This window comes from Euprymna scolopes, chromosome 12, assembly GCF_053919585.1.
Source record: "Euprymna scolopes isolate OS-2025 chromosome 12, ASM5391958v1, whole genome shotgun sequence".
NCBI lineage: Eukaryota > Metazoa > Mollusca > Cephalopoda > Sepiida > Sepiolidae > Euprymna > Euprymna scolopes.
In genome coordinates, this window is record NC_136493.1 from 50,860,371 (window position 1) to 50,880,607 (window position 20,237).

Here is a 20,237-nt window from a genome sequence, read left to right on the forward strand (position 1 = left end):
GGCTGCCAAAGTTCAAAAGATATGACTGTATGTTTGGTTTTAAGAGGGCCTTTGTAAGAGGAGAAGGCTTGCCATTCGGACTTCAGGTTAATTGTAGGCCTAGGGGTAATTATGTGTGAACATGCTGGAAACTTAGTAAAAAGAGAAAACAAAAACAACATAAATTTAATGTAAAATAATCCACCATTTCCAAGTCATTGTAACGTTTTATGGCAGTTAATTTATTTTTCTATGAGACGCAAATATTGTGTGTTTTAGGGGGTGCAAGGTCTGTTTTAGACGATTATGTGAGGTTTTAAGACATTTTGTATAGTGGGGGGGGGGCTTGCCAATCGGCCTTAGGGAGGTTTAGTGGTAGGCTTATGGAAGTGCTTGTATTTTGAAGCAAGTTCCATTCAGAATTAGAGTTAATGAAAATTTTTTAGGGTATGACTGGTTACTCAGATTTAAGGTTAATGATATGACACAGTTCAAGAGAGGCACTTTTAGGAGGTGGGCATGTCACTTGGACCTAAATTTAGTGATAGAGTAATTTTTTTTTTATATATATTAACTTTTCAAATTGAAAAAAGTTCAAAAGAATTTGGAGTATTAACTGCTCTAAAAGGCAAGAATGGCCAGCAAATAGAGATCACTAAACATTGAATTTATATGCGAAAATTATCCCCCACCCTGTCTACTCTAAATTTAAAGTTTTTTTTGTTAGTTGCTTTTTTTCCACTATTTTTTTTTTTAGTCTATTCACACATAGTCGCCTTAAAAAATAGCATCTTTTTTTATTTGACAGCTATAAAGTAGTTTATTACTATAATTGAAGTTCGAAAGTTGAGTATATTTGGAAACTAATATTTCTTGAAAGAAGTTTAATCACGGAATCACAAATTATATTAATTTAAAAAAAGTGTTTTTTTTTTTTTTTTTTTTTTTTTTTTACTTTACAAAACTCATTGATTTTAAAGTAGACAGCTGCTGCTTCTTTGGCTGCTGATCAGTTTATAATTATTAGCGCTACTAGTCAAATTATTTACTTTTGCTAAAAAGGGTTTGATACTTTTTTGGGGGGAAGGGGTGATTAAAAACTGCTGGTACCAAAAGAAAAATCAACAAAGAATTATCATTTTTAACGCATAAAAATAATAAAACAATTTATTTACTTACTAGTTGGTGTTAAAAAATATTTACATACATGTCATGTTGAATTCTTATTCTAAAAACAACGTAAAAAAATGAATGGACCAATTTTATTTTGTACCCTGATAATGAGATTGATGTTTTTTTTCTAATTGTTTTTCAAATTTCATGACAAAGTTCCTCATAGGGGAGTGGTGTTAATCTTTTAAGCAAAATGGCCATTTCATAGTGTTAATATTTTTATCATTACTTTCTTAAAAAAAACTCTTCAAATATATCGTAGATTATTATTTATTAAGGCATGTGAAAGGATATTGATTTCTGAAAAAAAAAATGGTGGTATTTTGAGGACTTAGCATTCTGATTTTAAAATATAATCATTTTAGTTGAACTACCTTGAAATCTGTAATTATGTAAAGCGTTTTATGGGTTGATGGGCATTGCTATAGAAATAATGACAGTACTATGTTATGAGGAAGTTAATGACATCATTAAAGTTTAGCTACAAGGTAATTTGCAAACCCTAGAGTCTACTTATATAAGAACAAGCAAAAAGCAAAAAACAATAAAGAAATAAAATCAAACAGTATTAAGAAATCTGAAGCAAAATGACATTGATTTCTTTATTAAAATATTTGTATGTTATTGTGTAATTGTAAATGAAGCATACTGATGACGATAATGTGTCAAATAAACATTGAGATAACACTGTTTAAACATATAGGCAGTCTGGCAATAAGCTTCGATTCCTAGGTTTCCCAAAATTCTGATTTCAGACATCTAAATTCCCAAATCTTAGACTCTAACTCCTTATTTTAAGTCTTTCAATATTCAGATTACTTGTTGATTTTGGGCAGAAATAGCATTTTCCCCGTCTGTTCCAATTTTCTTTGTCTTTCTAGCGACTTTATTTTCCTTTCTCTCATGATTTCCATGCCAGCTAGCAACATAATTACAACCATAAAATGATTTAAATGCCAGGAGCAACCTTTTTCTTCTGTTTTTAGCTGTATCTGGTGCCCTGAAAATTAATTTAAGATGGTCACCAAAACGAACAGACTCTATGCAATTTCTAAAACGGTCTCTTCCCTGTTAACTGTGGTATGTTACTAGTTCTGTGCAGTTCTAGGAGGTCCACCCTCCCAGGCTTTGCCTCCTCTCTTTGAGAAGGGGTTAGCTTATTGTTAATTGCCTGAGGTGTCTCTAGTGGGAAATGCAGACGGAGCTGCCCAGTCATTTTTTGCAAGCCAGAATGCTTTTCCTCAAGGGCGCTGGCACTTGAATCCCACTTTCTGAGCATAGTGTCACATCTTGATGTGGGAGAGAGATAAAATACCCAACCATGAAAAAGTCTGAAATCCTTCCAAAAACTTACCCATCAATGATAAAACATTTTGGATAATTACAGATTTCAAGGTAGTTCTACTAAAATAGCCATGAATCATAATCAACATGATATATTTGAAGAGTTTTTTTGCAAATTAAGCCGCCATGTTTGATTTTGAGAATATTTTACTAAAATCAAACATGGCAGTTTAAAACATCTCTCCGCTTGTGTGCTTTGATTTCAATTTGTTTCGGAGGTGGATGCCTGTAAAAATAGTGATATTTAAAACTTGAAAACAAAAATAAGTTTAAGTTTCCTAAATTCGGATTAGAGACTTCTATCCAGTCATGGCTGATGGACTGAAGGTGTGCTGCCTCAGTTGGTTTTGAATAATAGATTCTGTTCAAAATTCTGTGAAGATTCCCGAATTCAACAACATGAAGAACGTCGAAGGTTACATCGACTAAAACATTGTTCTTATGAAACAGTATGCAAATGAGTTTACTGAATGGTTCAAAGCAGCAATTGAAGTACGTTTCCTCATGGAAATTTTATAGCAAACCCCACATTCCCCAATGGTTCACTTGTACTTGTGCAGCTGCTATTGCTCAAAGACAGCATGCATTCTGCAGATTTATCCGCCATAAGTCGAGTACAAATAGAGAAAAGTATATGGAAGCTAGAAATAATTATAAAAGTGAAATAGCTGCAGCTAAAAGAAAACATACTGAAACCACCAGAGAACACATTGAGAAATTAGGAACTCACGGCAACTGAGAAAAGCTAACCTTGCTCAACAATTTGCCTCCATTTTAGACCCAATAAACCACTCCCTCCTAAATTGCCCTTTGTGGACAAAAGCTGCACTCAGTAATCTGAAAATCACCCCTTTTCATGTTCGTGATATCATAAAAACCCTAGACACTTCAAAAGTGCATACGCCTGATTTCATCCCTACTATACTTCTAAAAAAATATTCCACTGATGTTGCCCCAGTTCTCTCCAAACTGTCAAACAAATATCTTATCGAATCTTGCTTTATTACTGCTGGAAAATTGCTTCTGTGGTACCAGTTTACAAGAATTCTGGTGAAACAACTGACCCACTCAATTATCACTCCATTAGCCTCCTCCCTCTCTTCGCCAAAATCTTTGAATCCTTAATCAATCAAGCACTAATCCTCATAGATACTAAACTTCTTTTCAACCAATAGTGTGGATTTAGGTAAGATCTCTTGAATGTATATACCATGCAATGAGGCAGGGGAGGCTAAGATAGTATCCCTAAATATATCTAAGGCCTTTAACAGGGTTTGGCATGGATGTCTTATAAAAATTACATCATACGGTATTACTAGATGAATACTTAATAGAATTAAATCTTTCTTGGATGAGAGAAAAATTCAGGTTGTCCTCGATGGTTGTATGTCAAAACAACATGGTGAAAATATGTTTGTGCCACAGAATCCTTGAATCTTTATTATTACTGATATTCATGAATGACTTTCTTGGTAAGATTATCTCCCAGATTAGTATATTTGCTGATGATACCATGTTCTATAACAGACACGAGGGGAAAACAAATGAATGCATATGGCTGAAACCTTAGAGGAAGACCTTCAGTCGTTTGTGGAATGAAAATGTAAATAGATGGTAACATTCAATGGTCCCAAGACTAAGTTTCTTTCCTTTATCAATTACAAGAAACCTTCTCAAACAATGATTGCTATGACTAATAATACGCTACCTGAATGCTCTTCGTTCAATCTCCTCAGCTTAACATTGAAAGGTGACATGAATTAAAATAAATACATTGAGGACATTGCCAAGGCTGCTGCGAAAAAGGTGGATTCTTTCTTTTTACATTTGAGAATATCCTATATCTCTACAAAGCTGCCATTCACCCATGCATGGAGTATTGTTGCCACATCTGGGCTGGTGTCACTATCTCTCGTTCTTAGGGTCCAATAAAGTATCTCCAACCTAATAGACCTCGCACTATCAACCAAACTCCAACCTCTGTCCCATCACTGAAATGTTGTATCTCTGTGCTTGTTTTGCAAGTATTTTAATAGAATGTGTTCAGACAAACTCCAAACACTTGTATGTTCTTGACGTAAATACCTCAGACTAACCTGACAAGCAGAAAAATCCCACTCCTACAATTGAGATCCCTAAATGCTGGAAAATCTTCTATTATAATAATTTCTTTCCTTGAACTGCTAGACTTTGGAATTCTTTCCCTGATACCTGCTTCCCTGACTGTAATGACATGCCGAAGTTTGAGTATAATGTGAACAGACATCTCATTGCTCAACTTCCTACATAATATCCCTGTAGATTTGGTCCCAAATAGAAGCTCTTTACTTCCAAGTCACATTGTGGGATGAAGAAACAGGAAAAACAAAACAAAGCAATAAACAAAAACAAAAAAAACAAACAAGAAAACCCCTGCAAGATGAGAACAGTAGTCTGAAGAATACAATTAATCATTTCTCATCTTAATAATTCAGAACGGTATTATTTTTGTGTCAAAATAATTCTGTTTGCTAATTCCTTTTTTGGTAGCAGAAATTTGTAATTAGCTCCCCCCTCCAAATATTAACCCCTTCTCAACGAAAGTAAGCAAATGGACTTGATTGCGCAGTTATAAGCAGCAGCGATTTGGTTGTTTACTGTTTATCGAGGACAGTTTTGTAAACTGTTTACAGGTTTTGTTTAAAATGAAAGCAGTTTGCGGTCCTTTTATAAAATAGTGGCTCCTTCAAGAAATATTGGTTGTTGAACTTTAATTATAATCAGAAATGATTTTCTAGCTGCCAATTAAAAAAAGATTCTATTTTTTTAGGCGACTATGTGTGAATACCCTAAAAAATATTAGTGGAAAAGAAAGAAAAAATGTCTACAAAAATAATTTAGAGTAGAGTGGGGATCATTTTTGCATATATATTTAATATATAATGATCCTTCATTTCGTGGCCATTCCTGCCTTTTAGAGCAGTTAGTACTCCAAATTCTTTTGATATTTTTTCAAGCTGAAAAGTTAATATATATTAGGTTGACAAGAAGATTCTTGTGGAATTTTAAATTTTGATTTCAAATGATGTATTTTCAAATTAGTTTTTGTTTATAATACCTTTACTTTATGTATCATTTTAAAGAGTGCTTTTCGCTCTATCTAATCGTTTAAGATATAATCGTTTTAAAACAATTCTTTTCAGAATGTAGAATACGAGATGGAAATAAAGCAAATTTGCACAATTTTCTTGCTTCAGTTCAAGTTAGGCTGAAAAGCTGCTCAAATGGCTTGCAATATCAACAAAGCATTTAGCCCAGGAATCCCTACTGAACACACAGCACAATGGAGGTTTAAGCACAATGGAGTGACGAGAGCAGTGAAGATGATGAGTGTTTTGGTCAGCCGTCAGATGTTGACAATGATCAGTTAAGAGCCTTTGTTGAAGCCAATCTACCTACAACTATTTGAGAACTTGCTTCAAGATTAGACGTAATATTATGAAGTGTCATCTTCCCTTTTATGCAACAAGAACGACCCGTTTCTCAACTGGGTTGTGACTTGGGTGGAAAAGTGGGTTCTTCATGACAACTGGCAATGCTAAGCTCAGTGGTTAGACACCGACAAAGCTCCACGACACGTTCTGAAGCCAGAGTTACACCAAAAGAAGGTCATGCTGATTGGTGGTCTGTGACCAGTCTCATCCATTACAGTTTTTTGAATGCAGGCAAAACCATTACGGCAAAGAAGTACTACCAATAAATGGGTGAAATGCATCAGAAACTTCGACAACAACACCCAACATTAGTCCACAGAAAAGGCCCAGTTCTCCTCCACGACAATGCCCAACTGCACGTTGCTAAACCGACCCTGCAGAAGTTGAATGAATTAGGCTACAAAACCCTGCTTTATCCTCTATACTCTCCAGACCTCTCACCTACCAACTACCACTTTTTCAAGCATCTCAGTAACTTTCTGCGTGAGAAATGCCTAAAAAATATAAGCTATATCCAAAGCACCTTCAAAACACTATATTTTTACGTAATTGGCATAAATACATTTGTTTTGTGTTGGCAAAAGTGTATTGAGTCTGATAGTGCTTATTTTGATCAATAAGTTTTTTGAGCCGAAATATGTTCATCTGAATTTAAAAGTTAAAAACCACAAGAACTTTCTTGTCAACCTGATACATAAAAAAATTACACTACCACTAAATCTAGGTCCGAGTAACAAACCCACCTCCTAAACGTGCTTTCCTTGAACGCGTCATACCATTAGTCTTAAACCTGAGTAACAACCACCTTCTCCTCGAAAAACATATTTGACCTTACAACTAGCCGTAATCCATACCCAATTCAAAGTTAAAGCTGTTACATAACTCTACAAGCAACCCTAAGTCCTAATGGCAAATGGCCAGCCCCCAGCATACAAACTGTCTTTAAAACCAGACATAATTGTCTAAACAAAAAAAAAAGGTACAAAAATTATCTTTCATAAAAAAATTAATTGTCCTAAAATGCTAGAATGGCCTGGAAATGGTGGATTATTTTACATTAAATTTATATGTGAAACTCTAAAATAATTGTTTTTGTTTTTTTTCTTTCTGCTAAGTTTTCAGGATGTTAGCCCTACCACTAACCTGAAATCCAAGTAGCAAACCTCCTCACAAAGACTCTCTTTTAAAACCACACATAATCATCTTAATAAAATGCACAGAAATTTTCCATGTAAAAAAAAAATTGGTTGACTGCCCTAAAATGTTAAAATTGCCTTGAAATCTAAGATTATTTTACATTAAATTTTTATATTAATATTTTTTTTTCTGTTAAGTTTTTCATAATTAATTACATATGAACATACGTTGATATGTAATTGCCTAAAAATGGGAGAATCACATATTTTGGGAAAGCAGATGAGAGCGATTTAGCAGGTGTTAATCTACAATAATATCAAAGAAATCTTGCAACATATTCAGTTTTAAACAGTCCTAGTATTAGATTTCAGTTGCTTGTACATAAAATGCATTACAATTCAACTTTAAGTTCTAACTTCTGTTTTTTTTTTTTAAAGGTATACATGGAATTGGGTTTGTATTACTGTACATATAGATTTGAAAAAGTTGTAAACAACAAATATATAACAAATAAATGTTATCAAAGGCAAGATAAGTTATTTTTCTACCTAACTGGATATGTGTTTAGTGTTTTTATTTGATGTAACATGTTTATTTAGCTCGAAAAAATACAGTGTTTACCAATGTATTCGAAAGTTTAAAATGGCGCCTGGCTCTGTTTGACTCAGTAAGTTTGGGAAAAGGAGTTAAAAATAAAAAAACTAGACAAAATACTGTTAGAAACTCGCTCAATATATGTTACTGTGACATAGGCTGACATTATATTCGGTGGATTTTTAACAGTATTTTGTCTAGTTTTTTATTTTTAACTCCTTTTCCCAAACTTACCGGGTCAGAGAGAGTCGGGTGCCATTTTAAATCTTCCAATACATCGGTAAACACTGTATGTTTTTCGAGCTGAATAAACATGTTACATTAAATAAAAACACAAAAAACATATCCAGTTAGATAAAAAAGTAACTTATCTTATAAGTTTTGTCTGCTACAAATTGTATCAACTGAGTTACTTTGCTTTTTGCTTATGTCCCACGACCCAATATGTCTGACCCATCATGTAAGTTTATTGAACTGTTTTTAACCTGATAGGAACTGTTTTTCATGAATAATTAATTTTCTACCTTATCGTTTTTCATAATTTTTGGGTATGTTACTATTTGAGACCTGACAATTATGTAAGTGCCATTTTTTTTTTACTTTAAATTCCACATTTTTTTCATTATAATATAGAAGCACTGGCTGAGAATTTTTATATCAATAAAACTAGCAGACAAGATCTTGTGTGTGTATGGGTTTCTTCTCAACTGTATGTACCTTTGATTAAAAAAAAAAAAAAAATTGTTAATAATGAAATATCTGTAGAAATAAAATTTAAAATAAGGAAAACTAAAGCAAATTTTTAACGATCATATCAAAATAAAATTATAACATGACTATATTTAGAATTATTTTTCTTAAAGCTTTCTGCAGGTGAATACAGTTAGTTTTAAAATAGTGTATTCCAAAATATTCAGAAATTTATATAACTGCGACAAAAGGACACTATTTTAGAAAGGTAGAAAGTAAAAGAAGATGTAAAACTAATGTCAAACTTGTCTAAATAATGAGCTTTATTTAGCAATACACATGAAAAAGTTGAAAATGCTTAAGATATCTCAATAATGGCATACATAAAGAGAGCTTGGTGATTTAAGAATCTTTTAAAATTTTTAAAGTATTCAAAAATAAAGAAGTTTTGACTATTTTTGTGTCTTTCACATATGGATATTTTTTTCCTCTTTAAGACCATATGCATTTCATCACATTTTTTACACTACTTTTTCAGTAAAAATGCTCTTTTATTAAAATATAAGATAAAGCAATTAAATTGACTATATAAGTGTACTTTTGTGCAAGGAATCTGAATATGGCACTAAAAATCTCAAAAAATTGTTTCTAAGTAATCTGCAGTAAATGCACACGTTACAATACCATATTTCTATGGTAGGTACACATTAAAAATAAAAAAAGTAGTTAAACAGCTCAAAGTTGAAGTGCAATGCATTTTATGTACAAGAAACTGAAATCTTATACTACAGCTGTTAGAAATGAATATATTGCAAGGTTTCTTTGGTAGGTTAACACCTGCTAAATCACCCTCACCTGATGAATATATATTTGTTATATGAGATTTTTTTGTTGTTTTTATTGTTTTCCAAATTTCATGACAAAATTCCTCATAGGGGTTTGATACTGAGCTCCTAAGTATCACGGGATTCAAAAAAGAAAATCTGATGCAAAATGGTTGTTTTATTTTTGTCATTACTTTTTTGATGTTTTTTTTCTGATTGCTTTTAAAACTTCATGACAAAGTTCTTATGGTACTAATCTTTTAAGCAAAATGGCCATTTCATAGTGTTAACATTTTTATCATTACTTTCTTAAAGACTCTCTAAATATATCATGTAGCTTATTATTTATTAAGAAATGTGAAAGGATATTTATTTCTGATTAAAATGGTGGTACTTTTAGGACTTAAATTGTTTTAGTTTTTAAAATAGTCATGTTTTAATAGAACTATCTTAAAATCTATAAATATCCAAAGCATTTTTTATGGTTGGTGGGTGTTACTACTTTATTATTAGCTTTGCCAGCTTGTTATCACTTGCAAAGTTTGCCACTTTAAATACAAACTTTAAATAAGACAAAATATGTTACATTTATAGATATACAACCTTTTCGTAATTTTCATATAAATTTATTTTTCATTTAAATAAGACCGTAAAGAAATGAAAAGAAAGAAGAAATTCATTTGCCTATGTATGAACAGAAGAGCTCTTTTTTATTTTTAACCTGTAATTTAGAAATAGGCAGAAATGCATTCTTAAACACAAATGCAGAACATTAGAGTGTGTGATGAAAACAATCATTGAATTAAAAAACTATAAAAAAAGAAAATGTGGTGTCACTAAAGAGAGAGAAAGAGGTCAGTCACCTTCTCCTCTATGAAAATTTTTATGTCTGGTCTGTTATATATGTGCGTGTGTGTCTTTAACTTTGTGATATGGCAATATATATATATATATATATATATATATATATATATATATATATATATATATATATATATGTCTTTTAACATTTTGTGATTGTTTAATTTCTTGATTGTGCGTATAACAATTATGTTTTTCCTGCCCCATAATACTGTGTTATTTATAATGTCATTTTATTATATACATCATGTGTATTTCATACTGTACTGTATTTTGTTACTAATTTTTAATGCTGTATCCCGAGGTTCTACTCTATATACATGTTTTAACATTATGTGATCTAGTTTTGTGCCATGTGATTATTACGCCTATTAATCATCTCTAGTGTTCATGTGTGTGAATATTTTATTATAACAGTGTGTATAACAACTATCGACAATGACAACTTACACAGACAGTCTTTACCAAAGGGATGGATAATATTATTGGCGCAAAAGACACATACCTTTCCAAAGTTTTCTTTCGTGCTTCCTGTTTGTTATGTTAGTTATAAAAACTAAAATTCCTTTTCACCAAGTTAACATTCCTGGTACATATTTTAACATGAATATTTAACCTTTAAATACCTAATCCGCTTCAATAACATTCTTTCTGTTATTCAAATATTCCTTTTTGTTATCGAAATATTTCTACTGACTAAACACTGATCAGGCTGCACAGCATTTTCCAGAAAACCAATATCTTAACATGGTCAATATCTTTCTTTCTAGTGCAATACTCTATTTCCTCTATTTTAATACAGGTTTTTAGTAATTTTTCCTATATATAAATCACTTCAATTGTTTTTAATATTGACAAACTATTATACATATATAGCAAAAATAGGATAATAAAATTACAAATGAATAACACCAAATAAAGAATCAGTATGAACTGTTTAAAAATAGTCATGCAAATTAGGCAATCAAATAGCTGTATTTGGGCATTTTGTCTATACTATATATACAGTATCTAAATAATATAGTGTATCATTGATTTAAATAACACTAAGCCATTTTAAAAATATAAAAGTGATAAATAAAAAAAATACTTTATTCATTTAGATAATTTAACCATAAACAAAAGTTAAGTTTTATGAAAACTGTTGATGAATCCTAATATTTAATTTTATTTTACAGTTCATCCCTTTGTAATTATGGTCTCTCTCTCTCTCTCTCTCTCTCTCTCTCTCTCTCTCTCTCTCATATCTATATATAAATATTTATATGTGAGACAGCAAAGCTGTAAACATAAAAAGAAACTGATCCACTGGCTTTTATCACTTGCTGCCTGAGACGCTCCTACTGGGAAATGCTGACAGGGTTGCTCAGGCAATTTTTGCTAGGCCAGAGTGCCCTTCCTTTAGGGGCACTGGTTTGAACACCCCCACCTTTCAATCTTGTCACATCTTGCTGTAGTGGGTAGCAAGTAAATATCCACAAAGAAACTGATAGAATAAAAATATGAAACATTTAAAATATTAAACTAGCATGGTTACTCGGTATCCAGGGGCATAGAAAGTAAAATAGAGGAGTTAAAAATGTGTAGTCTTTCTTTTAAAACGTCTTTCTCTAAGTAAGATTCATTTTCGTTGTAGTTATTTCCAGTCAATTTTACGTTATTCAAATTTTTAAGTTAAACCTCCTCAAATCGTTTTACTTTTTTACTTTTCTTTTATAGCACAATCAGCAAATTGATATTTTATTTATAAAACTGCTTCAATAATCTTCTACAATCTATACCGTTAGGTATGTAAACAAAATGTTGACAATTATATCAAAAGAAACATTTTAATGCCTCTTGTCCTTGAGAAATGTATTAATTATAATCAGTAGTTATAGTGTATGTTAATCTTGGTAGTTATCCTATCGAAATTGTTAACATTCGATTATAATTTGGAAATTCAAAAAAACATTTTAACAATTCTAGTAAGAATTTCCCATTAATGTCAAGTTTAGCAAAAGCTAGATGTGCATATATTTACCCCCCCTTTTTTTTTTAGATCATTAAAGGTAATGCACTTATTCATAGGTGTTTCAAGCTGTATTTTTATTATATCTTAACAGTTTAAACGTGGTAACATAAATCTGTGCAAGTTAATAATCACCCTCCTCTGAACAAACAAAAATACCCCCCCCCCCCATCTTCATAGTGTTCGTATCCATGACGGAAAGAAAATGCCATATACTAAAAGTCATGAAAATTGATCAAGTAATTTTGTTTAAAAGAAAAAATCAAATTTTGTAGGTAAATTACTATCGAGTAACTTTCAATGCCATTTTTGCAGAATAAGGGAGATAATTACAAATAATTCAAACTTCAACATTTAAAAAAAACATTAGGGGAGTGGGGGGGTCATTGGAAAACTTAAATTCACTAAAAAAAAAGTTTTTCTTTATAAAAATAAAACTACGTTGATCAATTTATGTGATTTTTAGTGTATGATATTTTCTCATGTGTATGTACATCATAAACATTTTTCTTCGTTTCTGTGTTTTCATGGAGAAGGAGCATTGGACCAAGAGCCCGTAAATTTTATCAAAACATAAATGATGATATCAAATTTATTCGCTACTGAATTATGATTAGTCAAAGTTTGTTGGAAATTAGAATATTGTGTGCTATTGGCTGAGAAAGCAAATTTCGGTGTATAACTAAAAATGTAGGCTTTTGTTTTTAGTTATTTTTAGCCATTTTTTTTCTACTTTTTTTTTTTTTTTTTTTTTTTATAAAGTTATTCGAATTCTCAAATTAAATATTTTCAAAATATTTTTGTAGAGATGCTGCAGGCAGTAAGCAATGAACTTACTTCACTTGAAAGCTGTGTGGCAAATCCTGGATGAATGGACCTGCTTAGAATGAAGTATACCTGGAGGCGGTATACATCAGTCCAACAGGTGCAGGGTCTCATAAATGGTCCAGCACATGTCTAGCTGATTATGAGAACAGTTCTTCGACTATATTTCTACTCAAATCTCCAAGCAATTGAAGTAGGATGAGACCACTCTCACCCAATAAAAATAATGGGAGGGTATTAACACAAAGATTTCTGTGATTCTATTAATAATCATTAGTGATAAGAATGAACCAGTCATATGCCAGAATCACTTTATAAAATATACTGAATCTCTTTGAATTCTTCAGTGATGACTTTTCGTCTTGACACTAGAAAACAACTACACTATCCTGACCCTAGCTGGATTAATTCTTTACCTTCAAAAGTTTCCCTGATTAGATTTATATGGCCATTTTTTTTTTTTTTTTTTTTTTGCTTAGAACAACTACATTTTTTTTATTAGGAAAATGGCTTTACACTCGAAATGATTTCTTATTTTATTAGATAGGCAAAGCAATTCGATAGTCAAAGAAATTAAAAGTAGGTTTCTCAGTATATGGTGGAGAAAGAGGATTAAATGTAGCATTTTCATTGGCCAAAGCTAACTGGAGTTTTTATCTAGCAAATTTTAATATCAAGGCCGATTTTGAGTACTTTTGGATCATATTGGCTTTACCAACTACCTTTATTTTAGACCCGGTGGTTCAAGCTGTCACTTTTATAGCTTTCTGCTATACATTTTGATATTGCAATAAAATCATAATTTGACAGATAAAACTTTCAACTTCTAATCAACTTCAAAAAGATATAACTTCATTTTTTTTCTCTGTCTAAGACATCCACTTATCACCAAGTAGGTTTTACACAATCACATCTCATTTTAAAAATTATTATTTTTAACAATCGTAGGCATACAAATAATTTCTTTATCCCCCCACCCCCTTCATCTTTTGTTTAATTTTTTTTATGATACTTTTTCTTACAATTATCTAACCTCTTTCATATTTCAATTTGGTGTTTGTGCAGAAAGCAGATTTTGAAACAAGTGCGTTTCAGGTGAAAAGAATTATTACCTACTTACAAGTCATGTTGAAATAAGAATAACTTCTAAAAATTATGAGAAATGATCCAGTAGAAAAATAATTACAGGTAAAAATTAAAATTTATTAAGTTTATCGACTTGAAGAGTTTTACTGTATGTTTCATGTGGGAAACTTCTCAAAATTCAGGGGAGGTAATTGCAATTGATCAATTTGACAATCTGCCATTTCAGAATACACAATGTTGGACCATTATTAAGGATGAGTTTTATAAAAACTGTATCTACAGCACATTTTCTACTTTGCCATTTTTCCTAATTTTTGTAATTTATAATGATTTTGACATGGTATGTAATGTTTTCGCATGAAATGTGTTTCTTTCAAAATCCACTATTCTGCACAAATGCCTTCATTTTTCTGAAGCAGAAACATGGCAAATGTTTTTTTTTTTTCTTTTCAATATTAGAATCAATCTATATAAATAAAACAGTAGATGTATACATGTATGTGTGAAGATGTTTAACCAATAAACTCCTGGTCACATAACATTGAAATTAACAGGAAATTGTAATCATACACCAAGGATGGTTTATAATGCGTACAGAAATGTCGGCAAGTTGAAATGTAAAATGTTCATTTCAATTTGCCATCATAATTTCTATTACTTTTGCACATATTCATTCATAGCTTGAATTGGTTTAATATTAAAGTCTTTCTTATCTGTCGATAGCTCAAACAGTAGTGAACATGGTTGGAGCTCTAAATGTTTTGGTTTCAATTCTAGCTGATGGCACCAAAGAGTGTTGAATCACTTTCCCAACTTCAGAGAAATGACATGGCAATGATTATATAGATATGTAATATCATGCCAAACCAAATCCAGAAGGTAAGGTCAGAAACTTTACTTGAGAAATTGGCCATCACAAAACTAGATGTCATAATAAAGACAAATCGTCTTAGCTGATTCGAGTATGTTGAAAGAAGCACGAGGTATGTCAGCACTTCAAGATTAAACAAGAAAACGAAAGCTGGGTGCTCTTAGAAGACATGTAAACAAACATCAGGCATAACCATAAACAGTGATGGATTGAGGCAGTCAATCTCCACAATCATGATCACTGGAGACTTAGCATAAGGACAGCCAGCCTCGAATCTCTTGTCGAAGGGAGCATAGATGATAAATCTAGATAGTGAGTGATCACTTCAACTTCCATTGGAATTTTTTTTTAACTTATATATGTATATATACATAATATCTACAATTTCACACAACCTGGTGTTGCTGTTTTTTAATTTTTATTTCACATTTTTTTCTTTTAATTTAATTAATATTTTTTTAAATTTATTTATTCTCTTTATTTTTAAACTAAAAAATATTAATTAAAAGAAAAAAATGTGAAACAAAAATTAAAAAAACAGCAACACCAGGTTATTTCATGAGCAAACAAGTGCGCTCAGGATTGATTTTGGATATTCATTTCTGGTGGTTCTCGAATGTAGGGGTAAAAGCACGGCCATCGAGAGTAAGAAGAAGGCCTGTTAACTGAAAAATGCCTGCAGGCAATGTAGATAAGATTTGTCAGACCGTCAGTACTATATGAGGGCCATTTGAAAAAGAGCAATAAAACATTTTTAAAAAGAAAAAGGAACACAGTTCGATTAATACTGAAACTGAACTTTATTCAATATAAAATATAAATATTATCTATGTAAAATTAAGTAATTTTAAAGCAATATACAATTTAATACTGATAAAACTGATTTATGAATTTAGGAAACAAAGAATTAAAAAACATTAAACACCAACGATGAATAATTTTAAAAGTGAAAACAAACAATAAATAATTTTAAGAATGAAAAACGATAAAATACAAAAAATTGAAATCAAACAAATAATTTAAATACAAACAATAAAAGTTACTAGTGCAGAAATATGTTTTTAATTTAATTTAGAGAAAAATCACATGGGTTAAATGTTATTCTTTGGAACTTTAGAGATTATTCGGACTAATGTTCTCATCTTGCGTGTTTATTTCACAATGTTTTATCATCGAATCTTGACTTCTCGTTTATTACATCCTCAGGCCGAAAATGATGTTCACATACCTAAAAACATAAAGAAAACATTCATACCATAATATAAACTATTGTTAAAATCTAAGAAAAGATAGTAAAGAAACATTTACAAGAATAATAATCACAGTGTAGTATCTGTTCTGATGCTACACTTCATTTGTCCTGTCCTCAGTCAGTGGAGGAGAAATCCTTCATGACTGAGACAATTTTAATTTCATTTTTGTTCCTATCCAAAATGCCCCTTTTTGGGGAGCTAGATGTTCCCACATTAAAAATTGCCCTTTTGTCTAACTGTGCCGTCGTGGGGAGGCAAGTAAATAAATTTTTTAAAAAGACATTTTGACAATTATTCTCATGTAAAAATTATTTGTTTATAATTCTAAAAAGAAACAATCAATTTTAATATATATAACGTTTAGTCACAGCTAATTTCATTAATAGCCGTGTGGTGAATAATTTTCAAACTGACTTTAGAAAAAAATATAGAACTTCAAAATAATTTGGAAATACTCAACGAAAGGTTTTATTTATTATTAAAAAGACATTTTGACAATTATTCTCATGTAAAAATTATTTGTTTATAATTCTAAAAAGAAACAATCAATTTTAATATATATAACGTTTAGTCACAGCTAATTTCATTAATAGCCGTGTGGTGAATAATTTTCAAACTGACTTTAGAAAAAAATATAGAACTTCAAAATAATTTGGAAATACTCAACGAAAGGTTTTATTTATTATTAAAAAGACATTTTGACAATTATTCTCATGTAAAAACTCTTTGTTTATAATTTTCAAAACTAAAACAAAATTAAATTAAGTTGTCAACCTTCCTGATAGACTTATGATAGCCTTATAAGAAAATAAACAGTTAAAAATATCAACATATTTGCTGTATTAGCAATAAATAGTATTGTTTCTTTAATTTATATTAACAATGCTATCAAACGTTATGAAAGTACTTTAATTTATATTAACAATGTTATCAAATATTATGAAAGTACTTGAATACAGTTCTAATTTAAATACATGTTTAAGACAGTAAACGACCAAGTTCTCTCCGATTCTCTCTCCTCTGATCTTGAGCATGTGGTACAATGGGGAAAGGAGTGGCTGGTTACTTTTAATGCATCTAAAACCAAGCTTCTCTCTTTACGTCATCAACGTTCTGATCCACATCTGGCATCAACTGAAATGAATGGCTTGCGTCTTGAGGAGGCCTCAAGTTTTGACAAGCTTCTGGGCTTGACTTTTACTCCTGATCTTAAATGGAACTCCTACATAAAATCTGTTGCCAAGGCCGCTGGAAAAATGGTGGATCCTTCTATCGATCCAGTAGATATCTCACCGCTGATGCAATTCTCTATCTATATAAGAGCCAGGTACGTCCTAGGATGGAATACTGTTGCCACATCTGGGCAGGAGCTGCTAGAAAGGACTTGTCCTGCCTTGATAGAGTTCAAAATAGACTTTGTAGCCTCTTAGGAGATGTCCTTTTCTCTTCCCTGCAAACTCTATCTTGCAGAAGAGATGTTGCAAGTTTTCTCTGCTGTATCGTTATTTTCATGGAAAGTGTTTGACTGAGCTTCAGTCTATGGTCCCCCCTCCCCAAACTTTCACAAGAAACACTCGTTTAGCTGAAAACACTATTAATAATTCCTCCCACTCTTTATCTATGCCTAAACCTAAATGTAGATTCCATGAACAAAGCTTCTTTCTTAGAACTGCACGCCTGTGGAATTGTCTTCCGTTTTCCTGCTTTCCAGCTGACTACAATATGGTTGTTTTCAAGTCTAACGTAAACAAGTTCTTGATTAGCCGTTCCACTTGTTAACAAATTTACCGAATTTCCATTTACTAACGATTACTATATTGTCCAATTTCTACTGTACACTCTTTAACCCTTATCCTCGAGTGGCCTCTTGGCCTTGATAAGTGGTGATGCCTATGTAAAAAAAATAAAAAATTAATAGCAAATAACATTACTTACTTTACTATATTTGGTTGGAATAAAACTTTTCCTTCTAATGGCACGTATCCAAATTGAGAAAATTTAGGAAAAGAAAATATATGTACTTTGGGGCCTTTTGGATAATTTCCCCAGCAATTTGGAACAACGCAAGAATACACCATGTTAGACAGCAAATTGAAAACTAGACAAAACTGCTGCTGATAGCCTAGACCATATACCTACAAGTAAATGTGATAATGACGTCACGCTGTCATGTGCATCGGCCTTCTTTACTCTCGGTACCCACTGCAAAGGCATGACCAATGTGAAAACATTAAAAAATTGTTTGACACATAGCAAAAAAATTATTTTGGTTTTGTTTATTTGGGAGAGAAGAAACTTGCAAATGAAAGATGGTGATTGTGGACTTTTATCTTTGCAAAAACTTATGCAACCTTCTAAGAAAGACAAAATGATTAATTTGATCATTTTCAAGGTTCATTGTATTTGAATAAATTTGATAGTTACAAATTCCTTTCAATTTTAAAAGGTTAGAAAATAATTAAAAAATTTTCTTCTAAATTAACAAAAGATTAAAATAGCTAACTTGAAATTGAAATGCATTGTAGTGGATTTAACTTCAATTATTTCTTAAAATAGGATTTCAAAAATTTTGTTTTGCAATTTCGATTTTAATAATAAATTAATTGTAAAAAAAGTTAGTTCAGTATATAATTACCAATGTTATATAATCGTAAGGAAAAGATATACAGATTCATGACATTTTCTTATAATTTTATTAATATAGAGATTAGCTGAAATCTTTAATAGATTTGATTTTGGAGATTGGAATGTTTCTTTTTTATATATTAAACTAGAAGAGCTACCTGGCATTGCTCAGGTCATATATATAAGTGAAATTGTCTGTGTGCATACATTTCCCTACCAAACTACTCTGTCAATTTTCAGTCTACACTCGAGATTTGACATAAGGGGTGTTGCGATTTGGGAAAATCTTTTTAATCAGTTTTCGATCAGAAATTTGTCTGTCAAGGAGTCAAAGTTCAATGATTTTGACCTTTGAAAACTTTACCAAACTCCTGCCAATTTTGAGTCTAAACACTTGAAATTTTAGATGTAGGTTACTTAGACATGGATCAAACGTTTTAATTTGATTTGAGTCCAAAACAATAAATGTTAAGGGATCAAAATTGGGGTCAAAGTTAAAAAAAAATTTGACCTCTGCGGTCTCTACCAAATTAGGTAGCCAATTTTTGGTGTAAACATTTGAAATTTTACGTAAAGGATATTCAGAGGTAGGACAAGCTTTTTAATTGGTTTTTGGATGAAAATTTGTCTACCAAGGAGTCAAAGTTCAAAAGATTTGACTTTTGCGGTCTCTAGCAAACTATTCAGCCAATTCTAGGTCTAAACATTTGAAAGTTTATATAAAGGGTATTCAGACATGCAGCAGGCTTTTTCATCAGTTTTTGGGCAAAAATTTGGCTGTCAAGAGGTTAAAGCTGAAAGAGTTGACCTTTGCAGACTCTACCACAAACTCCTCCGCCAATTTTGGGTCTAAACACATGAAATTTTAGATGTTGGTTACCTGGACACGGATCAACCTTATATATATATATATATATATATATATATATATATATATATGCACATAAAGTGATGGAACAGTACATAGGGCCCGAACAAAGCCTGGCTGAACTGCTAGTATATAAAAAAAAGACAATAAAATTGTGTTTGACTGCACTTGCTAAATGATTTTTATATTAATTTAATTTTCACTGCGCAATAATTTATGAGTTTGAAAAAAAAATCCACTGATGTTGGCCCACTGCAACGAATTTGGAATAGGGGCATGTGAGTGAGAAAAAGAGTTTTAAGTGGTTATGATAAAAAAAAAAAAAAATTTATTTACGTAATATTCATGCATTTAATAGTAGTCGGATCTTTAAATCAATCCTCATCTAAATCAACTGCCAATAAGAAAATTAATTCTAATTATTTGTTTTGAAATAAGGAAATAATACAAAGTTACAAAGCAAAAAAATAAATCTTTTAACCATGTTTAAATGCAAAAGTTTATTGAAATGAATGTGTTCAAAAATATGTGATTTAAATCTATAAATATAAAAGCGAAAATGTATGTATGTATGTTTGTATGTGTGTTCGCTTTTTCTATGTCTACAAAAGGCTTTTTTCAGA

At 31.2% G+C, this 20,237-nt stretch overlaps 1 protein-coding gene across 5 annotated transcripts in view; it reads left to right on the forward strand.

Annotated features, from left to right (window-relative positions):
* Positions 1-20,237, forward strand: part of LOC145291282 (zinc finger MYM-type protein 4-like) — a 117,211-nt gene that overhangs the window by 17,919 nt on the left and 79,055 nt on the right. The gene's annotated exons all lie outside the window — the stretch shown is intronic.